Genomic DNA, 13,712 nt, shown 5'->3' with positions numbered 1-13,712 from the left:
TGTGTGTGTGTGTGTGTGTGTGTGTGTGTGTAAAAACATTAATTCAGCAACATAAGATGTAACATGACATAATGTAACTGTAACATGTAGTGTAAATAAAAATAGGGGATTTTGGGAATTTATTTATTATTTGGGTTATAACTATAAGTTAAATGGAAAAAGTGAATAATATTTTACTGTAAAATTACATGAAAAGTCCCATTATATTTATTAGATTTATTAGACAGTTTTTCACCATATAAACAGGTCTTGACACTTACTTCTTCACAAAGCAGCATGTGCTTAATTCGACAAATTTAGGGCTGCAATGAAAATGTGCCAAATAATTAGTTTTTCTTTACTGACGGGATTTATATGAAAATAAATTTACAAGCAAAATTATTTATTTGAATAAAAAAAGGTTATATATATATATATAATACAGTAGGTTTTTAAATATTTATTATTTAAACTATATCTAGTAATTATGGAACTACAGTATATATATATTTTTGGAATTTTGAATTAAATTCAGTTTATTGTATAACCAAAATACCAATAATAACAAGGAAAAAAAAGTAATAATAATAACAAAAAAAAGCCTTGTAATTTTAAACAAGCCCAAAATACACAGTGACTCTTATTTTGAAATGTCTTTACTATTTCCAGCTGCTGATTCAAACAGATGAGGGACATCAAATACGCACTCTTACAAAAGTCTACAACATATCACTGAACTGTGAACTGCACTGATACCGTGAACCCGTGGCGTTTTCACTTTGCAACAATCACATTTATTTCAATAAATCATTACCTTTTGAAGTAAAAAAAAATCATATTTTTCCATCCCCAAATGTAAGATAATGATAAGTAACATTTTGGTATATCACTTAAGGTATTTAACGCAGCGTTTTGCAGTTGAAATGATCTTCTGCCCTCGACGCTGAACACACTGCCGCCGGTTACGCTGAAGCTGCTTCTGGACGTTTGCCTGCTTGTGAGCGTAATGGACTTTAACTGGATGCAGAGCCTCATGGGACTCCAGAACCAATTGAGAGAGTGTTGAGGAATCCTGTCTTCAGAGTTTAATGAGGACCCAGGGGACGAGCGCTCGGCGGAAGCGACGACAGCAGTGCCGCAGCCAATCAGGAGCTGTAAAACTCAGCTGCCGCCGCTGGAGCATGGACCCATCAGCGCTATCACACTCCCCGCTGTTCGTACGACACACACACGGATGGGAAGAACACACACTGAGCAGAAGCTGTGCCATGAACCAGCAGGTGGAGCCGGTGCTCACATTCTGCGCTGTGATTGGCTGATGGCTTTGTCAGTCATCAGTGTGGGGCTGAACAGACAGAGAGCTGACGCTATATTCACCTGTAGAAGAACAAACAGAACTGACAATCACACGCGTGCACTGGAATTAGGGGGTGTTTACTCAACACCGTTTTCAACTAAAAACAGAAAACTTGTTATGCCTTTTTGCCGGTCGTTTACACGACAACAGCGTTTTGGGAGCCTGATAACACAAACGTTTGAAAAAGGCTTTCAAAGTGCAAGTTTTTGAGAACGATACTGTTACCATCTCCACGTAAATTATAAAAACACGAATTAGTGAAAGTGTGCGGGTGCGTAGTGTTTCTTTACAAAGTGACATCGCCACCTACTGGCCTGGCATGAATAATACGTAATAGTTGGTTCGAAACTTACTTTGAAACAATTTTCACTCAGAAACTGCTGGTAAATTTCAATTAATTACAAAGAATTGGCACATTGAAGTAGACATGAAATTTCAAAGTACGGAGACTGATTACTTTAAGAATATTTATTTTAACTTAACTGTTCAGTGAGATAAATTGAATTATGTTGGGTTGGCATTAATTGGATTCTGTACAGCTGAATAATGAGTGGAATTTATTTGAACTTAGTTATGTTGGGTTGAGTTGAGATGAATTCAGTTAGGTGAAGTTCGTTGGGTTGAGATGTTGATTTGAGTTCATTTCAATTGGATTTTATGTTGGGTTGAGTTGAATTTATGCATTTGGTGGACACATCTATCCAAGATGATTTGTAATTAGTTGGGTTGAACTGAATTTAGATAAGCTTTGATAAGGTTTGAGCTGGATTTAGATAAGCTGAACTTGAAAAGTTGAGTTGAGTTGATTTAAGCTGGGTTGAGTTGAGATGAGATGAATTGAGTTAGTTTGGGTTGTGTTCAGCAGAGATGGATTTATGCGGTTTTCAGAATTTTTTTTTTTTTTTTTTCATAACCAAATTAAATTCAGTTATGTGTTGAGCTGGACTAAAATCAGTTGATCTGTGTTCTCTCTAAATCTTGACCATCCAATCAGAACCGCCGCTGAGCTGTGACTGACAGTGATGAATGCCCGCCCCGATCCCATCAGCTCTGTTAGCACGAGCAAAGCATGCTGGGAGCATCTCGGCAGAGACACTGGCACGTCATTAATACAAACTCTGAGGAAACAAACAAAGGCAAACTGAACTGTTTTATACACCTACAGCACGATCCATCAGCGCAGAGAAACTCGCTCAGACATCAGCTCATTCTTCACACGGCTTACAGACACAGTGTGTGTGTGTGTGTTTGGATTGTATCGCAAGCTACTCTCACAATGATTTTGCCTGTGAAGAAAAATGAAAAGTGCAGAAAGACAAATCAGAGTTGCAGGAAACATCTGCCAGGTTTCTTTTCATGTGCGATTTTCCAAAGCTTTCTTTATTGGCCAGAGCAGCTAAACACTAACTGAACTACACAATAGAAATATTTAGACTTTCCCACCAGGATTTCACGGGATTTTTGTGGCCCAAAATGACTGCATTTGCTGCAGCATTTTTTCAAAAATTGTAGTGATATTTGTAGAACATTATTAATGTTGTTTTGCAGTGAAAACCCGTCAGTGATCATGAAGTGCTTATGGAATTAGTGTCAGTCACAGTAAGAGTGAAATTACTTCTAATTATTTTGCATATGAATACTGAAATCAGCTGTGGTTTTGCATTCACTCAAAACATTAAAAAGTGCATATTCAGTAAAATAATGTACTTTGGTAAGTCCACTGGTAAATCAGGCATTATGAGGACTAGAAAATATTCACCCCATTTTACAATATATTAAGTATATATAGTAGTTAAATGCTAGTAAATAATAAAAATAACAAACTTTATCCCTCTGGGGTCCGAGGGTGTTTTGGGGCCCTGGAGGAGTTTTGACATGCCCTGACATTTGTGCTTTTTTCAGTTGCTTGTAAACATTTTAATGGCTAAAGTTTAGTAGCACCATACTCAGCACAAACTGGGCTACAATAATATGTGGGATTGTGTTTTTGAGAAAACAATGTTTATCCGTGCTTAGAGAAAAACTAACATTTTAAAGTCACTGAAATAAGGCCATAAAACACATATCGAACATTTGTTCACAAGCTTTTTGAGAACTGGATCTTGAAGTCTAGAGTTTTTGCATCAGTATGATGTGAAAATCATCTTGTTTACTCACCTCCCCATCTCCTCCTCTATTTCAACTCGGAGCTCAAGCCGAGCCTCGGGTTTGTGCCTCTGTCGAGCACAGCAAGCCAAGTTCGTTTAGCATTAACTATTAAGGCTGGATGGGCAGGCGAACTCTTGAACTGATTTCAACAGGTTTATTAGGGTTAGTATGATTAGGGGCATGTTGTGATTGGTTAGGTTTGGTTAGATTTAGTTTAGGTTAGGTTTGGTTAGATTTACTTAGGGTTAGATTTACTTAAGGTTAGGTTTGGTTAGATTTAGTTAGAGTTTAGGTTAGGTTAGAGTTAGTTATGATTAGGTTAAGTTCAGGTTTGGTTAGATTTAGTTAGAGTTTAGGTTAGGTTAGAGTTAGTTATGGTCAGGTTTAGGTTTAGCTTTGGTTAGATTTACTTAAGGTTAGGTTTGGTTAGATTTAGTTAGAGTTTAGGTTAGGTTAGATTTGGTTAGAGTTAGTTATGATTTGGTTAAGTTCAGGTTTGGTTAGATTTAGTTAGAGTTAGGTTGGTCAGGTTTAGGTTAGGTTTGGTTAGATTTACTTAGGGTTAAGTTTGGTTGGATTTAGTTAGGGTTTAGGTTAGGTTACATTTGCTTAGGATTGGTAATGGTTAGGTTTAAGTTAGGTTTGGTTATATTAATTTAGGTTAGGTTTGGTTAGATTTAGCAATGCATATGTTTGTTTAGGTTTAGGTTAGGGTTGAAATAGAAAATATCATCACTTCTATATACTAACCATTGTGGGTATGAGGCATCCTCACTAACCAAGTAAAACATGTGTCAAATGTGTGTGTGTGTGTGTGTGTGTGTGTTTTGGGGACTCATAATTGTACATTTATCTGCTACATCAGCTCATGTTAGACAACACACACTCACTCACTCTATGTCATGTATTGTATGTTGTGTATTGTACATATGAGACTATATTACGCTTCATATTCCAGTCACACACATGAACACAGCATCCCAAGCAGGTCAGGAATCTGGGCCACTAGCACCGTCTGACTCATGACCTCTGAACCAGAGGACGTCTGTAATCACTTTATCAAGCACACGGCTACATCAGTGGACAGAGATGCTGGTGTAGTTACAGCATTGACCTCGTACTGTACCTCTGACCTTTGAGCCCACAGACTGTTCACTGTCTCTGAGTGTCTGTGAAATGGGGTTTCACATGTGTGTGTGTCTCTGATGAAGCTCTGCATTCTTGTCATTATGATTCAGATCAGATTGTTTGGTTTTGGACGCTCATTGATTTTGATTTGAAAGCGTGTGTGTTTGCGGTGTGTGTTTGTGTATTTTGCAGAAATCGGGTGATTGTTTGGGGCGTCATGTGTTCAATCTGTGAGTTCAGCTTCCTCTTCAGTAGGCCCAATTTATGCTTTAATTACTGGGATTCATCCAACTGGAGTTCACACACACACACACACACACACACACACACAAGCTAGTGGTGGGGTTGTTGCCGTATTAATGAATTGTAATGTGGTTTAAGCTCTCTTCCTGCTGGAGTGAGATGAGCTGTTTAATACCTGCTGGACAGACTCTATTAATGAGGCTTTAATCTGACCAACACGTGTGTGACGCTGAGCTCGTAAATATCATTGAAAGCCGTGATTAGACCTCATCAATGCAGACTATAACTCTCAAAGTGCAATTAACAGAGCCACCGGTTACGTGTGTGTGTGTGTGTTTTCTGCTTTGTTGCATGCTGTATTCACTCATGAAGTCATCAGACTCTCACATACCAAAACACACACCACAGATCAATTAGATAAATATAATTGAGAAATACAGATCATATCACAACTGAAATAATTTAATGGCAAAGTGTTTAATTCTTTCAGTAAGTAACTGTATTCATAACTAGAAGTCAATGGTAGTTTGATGTCCTGAAAACTGTTGGGTTTGGTTTCAGTTTGAAGTGTTTTTGTTTGTTTTTTGTATAAAATCCAGTTTATTTTCTCAGAGGATCTTCAGGTCTTCTGGATGTTTAAACATCCAAGTTGTTATTAAGTTAAGAAAAGCAATATAAAAACAATATAAAAGCCATTTACACTTTAGAAATCATTCAAACTAATTAATTAATTAATTAATTAAATTGAATTATTATTATTATTGTTATCATCATCATAGTTATTAAATACACAGAAATACATTTATTATTATTATTATTGTTATTGTTATAAATGCACAAAATAAATAAATATTCACCATTATTATTATCAGGATTGTTATTAATATAAACATATATAATTACTTGCTATATAAACAAATAATAATAATAATAATATTGTTGTTGTTGTTGTTTTATTGCCCAAATTACGCAGTGATGCCCAATCCCACAAAGCTTTGCAAAGTATTACTATACAGTCTAGCTTACTGTAATAAAGACATACTACACACACAAATACTGGCTTAATTAAGTCCATTTTTAACAAGATTGGTAGTGAGTGATTTATATTTATAGTCAACATTTCTCTTGCATATTCACTGTCTTGTATTTTTTTTCTACTGAATCTGTTGCAGTGCACTCTGGGCAGAAGAGTGTGTCTTTAACATCATGATTAGCTCTTGAACCTGACTGCGGGTTTGTCTGTGATGTCTTGCAGTGCTGTCTATGTAGGCGGCTCACTAGGGTTCGGCGAGAGTCTTTGTAAAGCAGAGAGGGTCGTCTGAGACGTCTAGCGCATCAGACACTGTGAAACTGATGAAAGTGTGGAGGCTGATTTATATATATATATATATATATATATATCTTTCTTTCGGTGCACGAGAAGCGAGATTGACATAGCAGCTCTTTCAAGGACCCTCAACTGTAAAATAGAGACACAATACATGTGATCAATCAGAGAGAGAGAGAGAGGATGAAAGCATAGCTGGACAAACAACTGTGGGAGTCTGAGGCCTCGATTCATCGTCACGTCTAGTAGCCGCCGATCAGTTTTGACGGAGCGATCCATAAACTTCCTTCATGGATCAGATCCCCGATTCACGTCAGACAAATTAAAAACACACACACACACACACACTCACACACACAGAGAGACACACACACACACTGCAGTGTTATCCATACCATGGAAGTCAGTGGCTACCGTCCACTCTTTGGTAACCGACCAACATCCAGCGAGAGTCTCTGCAGCACTTCTGCTGCATTAGAATGCATTTCTCCGTCTTTCTGTCGTCTGGTGTCATTGCGGCTATGAAAATTGTCATTGCCGGGCTGAGCAGTTCTTTCTCCGCGGCGAAAAGTGACTGTCCCTCGTTACGCACGGTGAACCCGTCTCCTCCACGACTGCTGCTGTCACCGTGGCAACTGTCAATCAATCGCATCGACAGCTGGACAGCGAGGTACAATAATGATGAAATGACGAACCGTCGCTCTGAAGAGCAGCTCAGATACGCCAGAACTGAAAAGGCTGTGCTAGTTTACAGCGTTATTCTTTCACATGAAACTCATCTAAACAATCCTACAGCTTTCCAAGTTAGTTATTCTGCACTGTTTTCAAACCTGTTTAAGAGTAGTCGACAACATTCACATCAATGAATTTTACCTCTAAGATCATTTTGTTTGTAAATGTATGTTACTTGTTTTACTCAAATTAGGCAGATGTCAACAAAATTACACAAGATAAAAAGTGAACAAAAAAATCTTATAAATTATTACGCTCCCTAGAATGAATGAATGAACAAACAATATATAATTACAATATAAAACAATATTTATGGGCATCTGTTACTTTTGTGTGATGACATGTTCTGTTAAACTGTTGATTCACCGTTTGTGCCCAGAAGCAAAACTAGATGAGAACCAGTGAAGAGTAATTTTATTGTGCTTTTTTTTTTCAGTTAGTCACATTTAGCATCACTCTAATATTTTGTAATTGTTGCGGTATTAGCATAATTAGCATTAGTCTGGCGGAGACCATTAATTTCTTAGCTCTTCTGCCTGTTAATATTCTCTTTCCACTCATTAGATAAAATCTCCAGAAAGATTTGCATTCTGGTTCAGTTGATTAATCTTCATGATTTAGGCCAAACTGGTTCTCCGAAGCCTTGTCCATCATTTTAAACTGGTAATCGTACAGCCGCACGGATGCAAGTCACTGTCGAGATTTATCGTCTACATAATTGTCGAATAATTCATTTTCAGGAAAAAAAAGGGCAATTATGTTCTGAATCCGTCAGTGACGGTGTGTATCTGGAGCAGCACAATGCCAAATAACTGGATGTTTCTTCAGCTTTGGAAAGGAAACTAAACTAAACTTTCAGTGCAGGATTAGAAAATGATTTAATGCATACTTATTTTCACACAAATCATGATTGACCCACTGCTTGAATATGAATCATTAAAAAAGAACGTCTTATAAGTGGTTTGATTATTTCTTTTCTATTTTTTTTTCATCTTTATAGAACATTAAAAGAACTGACAAATAAGACTTCATACTTGTGAAATAATAATAGAGAATACAAGTCAAGCTAGTCTATTATGATTAACCACAATTTCAATGTTTTAATAAATAATTATCATCAGCTTTTATGGTACAAAACTGAACTGAAGTCAGAAAGTCAATATTATATATATATATAATGTTAGCATCTGTTCTGAACGGAATATTTCATTGTGCTACAATTTTGTCACATTAAATAAAAAAGTGTAGAAACTATTAGTGAATTGTTTGTATTTAGGACACTGTAGAAATACGTTTAGCAAGTTCAGCCTCTGTAATTTCCATCAGAAAATGAAGCAAACTAAATGAATCACTTGTGATATGGTGGGGATGATCATAACAGTTAGTTATGCCCACAATGACAGAAGTGCTCATAGATGAAGAAACATATCAAAGGTTATTAATTGTTGTCCTTGTTCCGCTGCAATAAACCTTCATGTCTTGACTGTTGAATGCAGTGTATCGTGTAAAGCAGCACATTGCATCGTGGGAAAGGACATTTGATATGTGAGATTTCTGTCTGTTAAGGGTGTCAGTTTCTTGAATAATCCGATGGCGGTGCCTCGCGCTTGTCGCCGAAGGCTTTCCTCTGAAAGCCTCACCAGCACCAACACGCCCTCATCCCGAGACGGAGACGTGGATCCAGGCGGGGGTCAATGCCTGCCGTCATATTCCATCTGATTCCATCTGAAGGCATGTTTTGGAAATGCAGGTCTAAAACGTCAAGCGTTTGGTTCTCTTCCGAGGTCGCAGGCTGCTTATGAATCAGGCACAAGCGGAGAGGGCACTGACCCATCCGCGAGGCTGTATGACACCCTATGAACATCTTGAAGCGGTGCGGCAAAGGTGCTGGAAGATGGGTTATTCCTCCAGTGCAGCTTTAATAAAAAAACAGGCTTTCTTGAGAACATTGTTTTCTATTTTAGGAGTCTTCTGGGTGGTTGCTTGGGCTCTCCTATGGTTCACATCTCGCTGATCTTCTGGTCTCTAGAAAACTCTGTGGGAGTTTTATCATCCAGCAGGTGAATCACTTAGTAAAGTAACAGTACCCCTCTCCTCAACACGAGACATGATTTAAGCTGTGAGCAGTGATGATAGTGATTCTAGCCATAGAAAACACCACATAATTTTCAGAGCAACACAGTAATGTGATGCATTCCTCAGCGCTGATGGTGAGTAATCAAGCCCGGGTATAATCAGAGACTCGTCTTGGTGCCAGAGTGTCTGGATCATAATACCTGTTTGGACTGATCTGCTTGGGTTGAGATTTGGTGGAAGAGTTTGTGTGTACGTTTGCATCAGCCTTTGGCTCCAGAACAAGGCCAGGCTGAGCGGCTCTGCTGCGCTGATATACAGCCTGTCTTTACAAACACGGCAATAAAGATTTGGGTGAATCACGCAGTCAAACGCCGCTTCATTACTGGAGCTATTAGTCTCCCGGAGGGCCACACATCAACCTTGAGGATCTTGGGATCCAGAAATACAGCCATTGGTCCAAGCTGACCCAAGCAGACCGTTTCGTCCACACCATCGCACCGGCGAATGGTTTTTGTGTTGGTGCACCAATACACGGCCATCCGTCTTCTTCCCTTCAGGATTAAGTGCATTCCCACAGATTCAAATCCACTGAAATCCAGCCGCTCATCTGTTGATTGAACAGCACACGCCTCAACCTTCGGTAAACATCGCAGTAAATAAAAACAAACCGTGCCACACCGGAGCTTCTCTCCTTGGACTCGAAGCCAAGTTTTGGTATTGAAGCCTCGCCTCCATCCATCAGCGCAACAGACGGCTGCTTTATTGACCTCCGAGAGCCACTGACTGACAGAGTCCGTTCCTGATAGATTCCAGCCCGCTCCCATTCATCAGACGGGCCCCTGCTGTATTAGCCGAGCGAGACGCGCGCTTAGTCCCAGTCAGAGGAGAGGACGGCAGAGACATACCTCTCCTGTGCCGTCGCTCTCAAACCAAGGCTCTTTACCGCAGACACCTAAAGACACGACACGCCGAATCCAACTCGATCTCCTTCAGTGCTGATACCTGAGGTTTATGTGTTGCTCTGTGTTTGTCCGAGAGCCGCTGAATGCGAAACGAATGATTGAGCTGGGATCAGGATCAGTGGATGAGGGCGCTACAGAAGTTGTGTTGAAATCAGAGGGGTGCGTGTGATATAATGACACCAATTTATGAAGGAATTGAGGTGAGGATACCAAAGTGCTCAATAAAACATAGTGCTCAAGGGCAAAAGTATTTGCATTCGCGGCTGCCAAGGTAAACGTTTGGTTAGGGTTGCTCTGGGACTCTGAACAAACGCGCTATGTATGTCACAAGTGCGTTTCTCCAGACTTTTCACAGAACAAGGTTCTGGATCTGGAGATACTGTGAAACTATTTCCCACGATATTGCATCAATAATTCAGATACTTACACTGCTAATCCAGGACACACTCTTGTAGTCTTATTATCGTACACTCTCTGGGGCGGTACATTTTCGAAAGGCACACCTTTGTACCTAAAGAGTCCATATGTGACCCTGGAGGGTCTTAAAGTGGTCATATGATGCTGCTAAAAAGAACATTATTTTGTGTATTTGGTGTAATTAAATGTGTTTATGTGGTTTAAGGTTAAAAAAACACATTATGTTCCACATACTGTACATTATTGTTTCTCCTTTACAGATCTTCTTTATGCACCAAGAGCTTGTAACACTCCAAAGAGAAAGGAAAAATTTAAATTGCATCATATGACTCTTTTAAGTCGCTGGGGGATATACATTGTATGGGTCAAAATGATCCTTTTTTATGCCAAAAATCATTAGGATATTAAGTAAAGATCATGTTCCATGTATGTGACCCTGGAGGGTCTTAAAGGAGTCATATGATGCTGCTAAAAAGAACATTATTTTGTGTATTTGGTGTAATTAAATGTGTTTATGTGGTTTAAGGTTAAAAAAACACATTATGTTCCACATACTGTACATTATTGTTTCTCCTTTACAGATCTTCTTTATGCACCAAGAGCTTGTAACACTCCAAAGAGAAAGGAAAAATTTAAATTGCATCATATGACTCTTTTAAGTTGCTGGGGGATATACATTGTATGGGTCAAAATGATCCTTTTTTTATGCCAAAATTCATTAGGATATTAAGTAAAGATCATGTTCCATGAAGATATTTTGTAAATTTCCTACCGTAAATATATGACAACTTAATTATTGATCAGTAATATGCATTGCTAAGAACTTCATTTGAACAACTTTAAAGATGATTTTCTCAATATTTAGATTTTTTGCACCCTCAGATTCCAGATTTACAAATATTGTCCGATCCTAACAAACCATACATCAATGGAAAGCTTCTTTATTCTTATTTTTCATAAGGGAAAATTGACCCTTATGATTGGTTTTGTGGTCCAGGGTCACATATTATACCTAAAAGGTACAAAAGTGTGCCTTTTGAAAAAGTACCTCCCCAGTGACAGCTTTTGTACCTTTTTTCTGGGAGTGTACAGAAGTTTGTTCTTGAGTAGGATTGTCTTGTTTTAATTATGTTAAGATGTTGTTTCCTGGCAAAATACAACATTATTTCAGACTTTTAGACATAATCTAATTATGATATCAGGACACTGTGTTAATGTGTTGCGATGGGCTGAATCGTGACGGTCTGCATTCTCACTTGTCACAATATTTTCTGCCATTACTACTCGTCTTTATGGGTTTTCAGCTAATTTATTGGTTGCATGTCAAATTCCAACGAACGTCTTGCTGCAGGTTGTGCCTTCAGCAGCAGTTAAACCTGCGTCACGTGGCGCGTATGGAGTCGTCCGCGGTTGTCGATAGCAGTAACCCGATGCAGCTGAGACCAATGCGACGGCGTCCGTGATCTGGCAGTAGCACAGGTGAGGGCTGGAAGCACATCTTCCCACCGAGCTGCACCCACAGACAGTCTGTTCACACAGACACACACACACACACACACTCACACACTCACACTCACACACACACACACACAGAGACACACACACACACACTCACACACACTGACAGTCACACACACTGACACTCTCACACACACACACACACACACACACACAGAGCTCTCCTGTCCAACTCTCCAGTGTGTGATTTGATAGCAGTATTTCTCTTAGATAAGAATCTTTGCAGAAGGTATTTAAACTGGGTCAGGACTAGCACTCGTCAGCTATCAGAACATATAACAGCCTTGTTCAATAAAGCCACATATGAACTCTGCTGCGCCCAGCAGGCCAGCGGCGGTACTGACTCTATAATGCACTCTATCTGCCACACATTCATATCCGAGGCTCTTAAAGTTATAGTTTGAACTCTTTGCTGATGGTGTGTTTGCCTTCGCCTCTGTCCTGCTATAGACGTCTGACTGCTACCAGTTCAGACTCATTATTGAATTTTGATGATGATGATGATGATTGTGTGGAGCTGTTTGAGTCAGTTCATTAAGAGCTTCATTAGTTAATGACTGTCTGTGTATGCTGTGCTGTTGAAGTAGACAATTACAGTAAATATGATCTGTGACATGATGAATGATTTATACAGGGTTGCTGATTTTCACAGTGTCATAAACAGCAGCATGTCCCTGTACCCCGTTTGAGTTTATGGGGGGTTCGAGAGGGTCTGACCCCCATTTATGGCCCACAAAAGACATGGTGTTCACCTGAGGAGGTAACCATAGCAACAACAGATGGCTCCAATGCTTTCAATTATGATCAGTGTTAGACTGAATTTACAAAACATAAGAACTGCCGCTATCTGTCTCTCCTTTTTTAATGGATTTGCATATCATAAAATAAGCCTTTAGAAGTATTGTGGCTGTAATCATTAATTATTTTTTCTCGGGGTGAGGAGAGACAATTTGCGTGAAGACATTCAGAACAGATTGTACCACTTTATTTAACTTCCTCCGGTCAATCAATCAATTAATCAATAAGCAGTTTTCATTTTAGAATTGAAATACATAAGCACAATTTATTTTGGAAATGAATTTAAATTCATCTTAAACGGAAAAAACAAAGAAACAATAAATACATATTATTTGTTTATTTATGTTTTTTTTTAAATCATTTATATAACTTAATATAACTATAAATATGCAGTATTCCACAAAGGTTAAATTATATAGTAACATAGTAGCGTTCGCCGGATGAGGTAACCATGGCAACGCTGGACCGTTTCCGATACGATCACAAATCGACTAAATATATCATCTACACAGGCTACTGTATCTAAACACTTCAAACATATTACACAAACACTTTGTCTACTTGTTAAAAAAGTCTCTAAAATAGCTGCCGACGTTCGCGCACAAGCGCTGTTATGTAACTTCCCTGCACGTGAAAGTGCTGCTGTGATTGGCGCCGAAACGCGTCTCTGACGCCCCGCTCGCGTGACGTCACTCCCCGCTCCGTCCCTCTCCGGTGCCGCTCGAGCTCGACCGCGCAGTCTCGCCGCACGCGCCTCCCGGACGCCACGCGTCACACGCGCTCTGAGCTCGAGCAGGAGGTTCGTCCCGAAGCGCAGCGGCGTTTGGATTATCTCTGGATGTGAATAAACTCTCTTCAACTGAACTCACAGCACCACGATGAGGATGAGGATGAGGATGAGGAGGAGGATGGTGAGCAGGTAAGACGCTTGCTTCACGCGCTCTCAACTCATTTGGGGCTTTTTGCAACATGACGAATCACGCCAGAAGAGTGTGTGTGTGTGTGTGTGTGTGTGTGTGTGTGTGTG

At 39.4% G+C, this 13,712-nt stretch overlaps 1 protein-coding gene across 10 annotated transcripts in view; it reads left to right on the top strand.

Moving 5' to 3' along the window:
- LOC107564123 (receptor-type tyrosine-protein phosphatase delta-like) overlaps positions 1 to 13,712 on the top strand; it is a 286,174-nt gene that overhangs the window by 152,001 nt on the left and 120,461 nt on the right. Inside the window, exon 1 of one of the 10 annotated variants that reach the window (XM_016249123.1) lies at positions 13,405 to 13,604. The exons of the other annotated variants lie outside the window; for them this stretch is intronic. The gene's annotated coding sequence lies outside the window, so the exon portion shown is untranslated. Of the gene's footprint in view, positions 1 to 13,404; positions 13,605 to 13,712 lie in introns of those variants that run through there. 10 annotated transcript variants of the gene reach the window in all.

The sequence above is a fragment of the Sinocyclocheilus grahami genome, unplaced genomic scaffold (genome assembly GCF_001515645.1).
Source record: "Sinocyclocheilus grahami isolate Dianchi unplaced genomic scaffold, SAMN03320097.WGS_v1.1 scaffold912.1, whole genome shotgun sequence".
Lineage (NCBI taxonomy): Eukaryota > Metazoa > Chordata > Actinopteri > Cypriniformes > Cyprinidae > Sinocyclocheilus > Sinocyclocheilus grahami.
The sequence above is the reverse complement of the archived record's forward strand: the minus strand, read 5'-3'. Positions and strand labels throughout refer to the sequence as shown.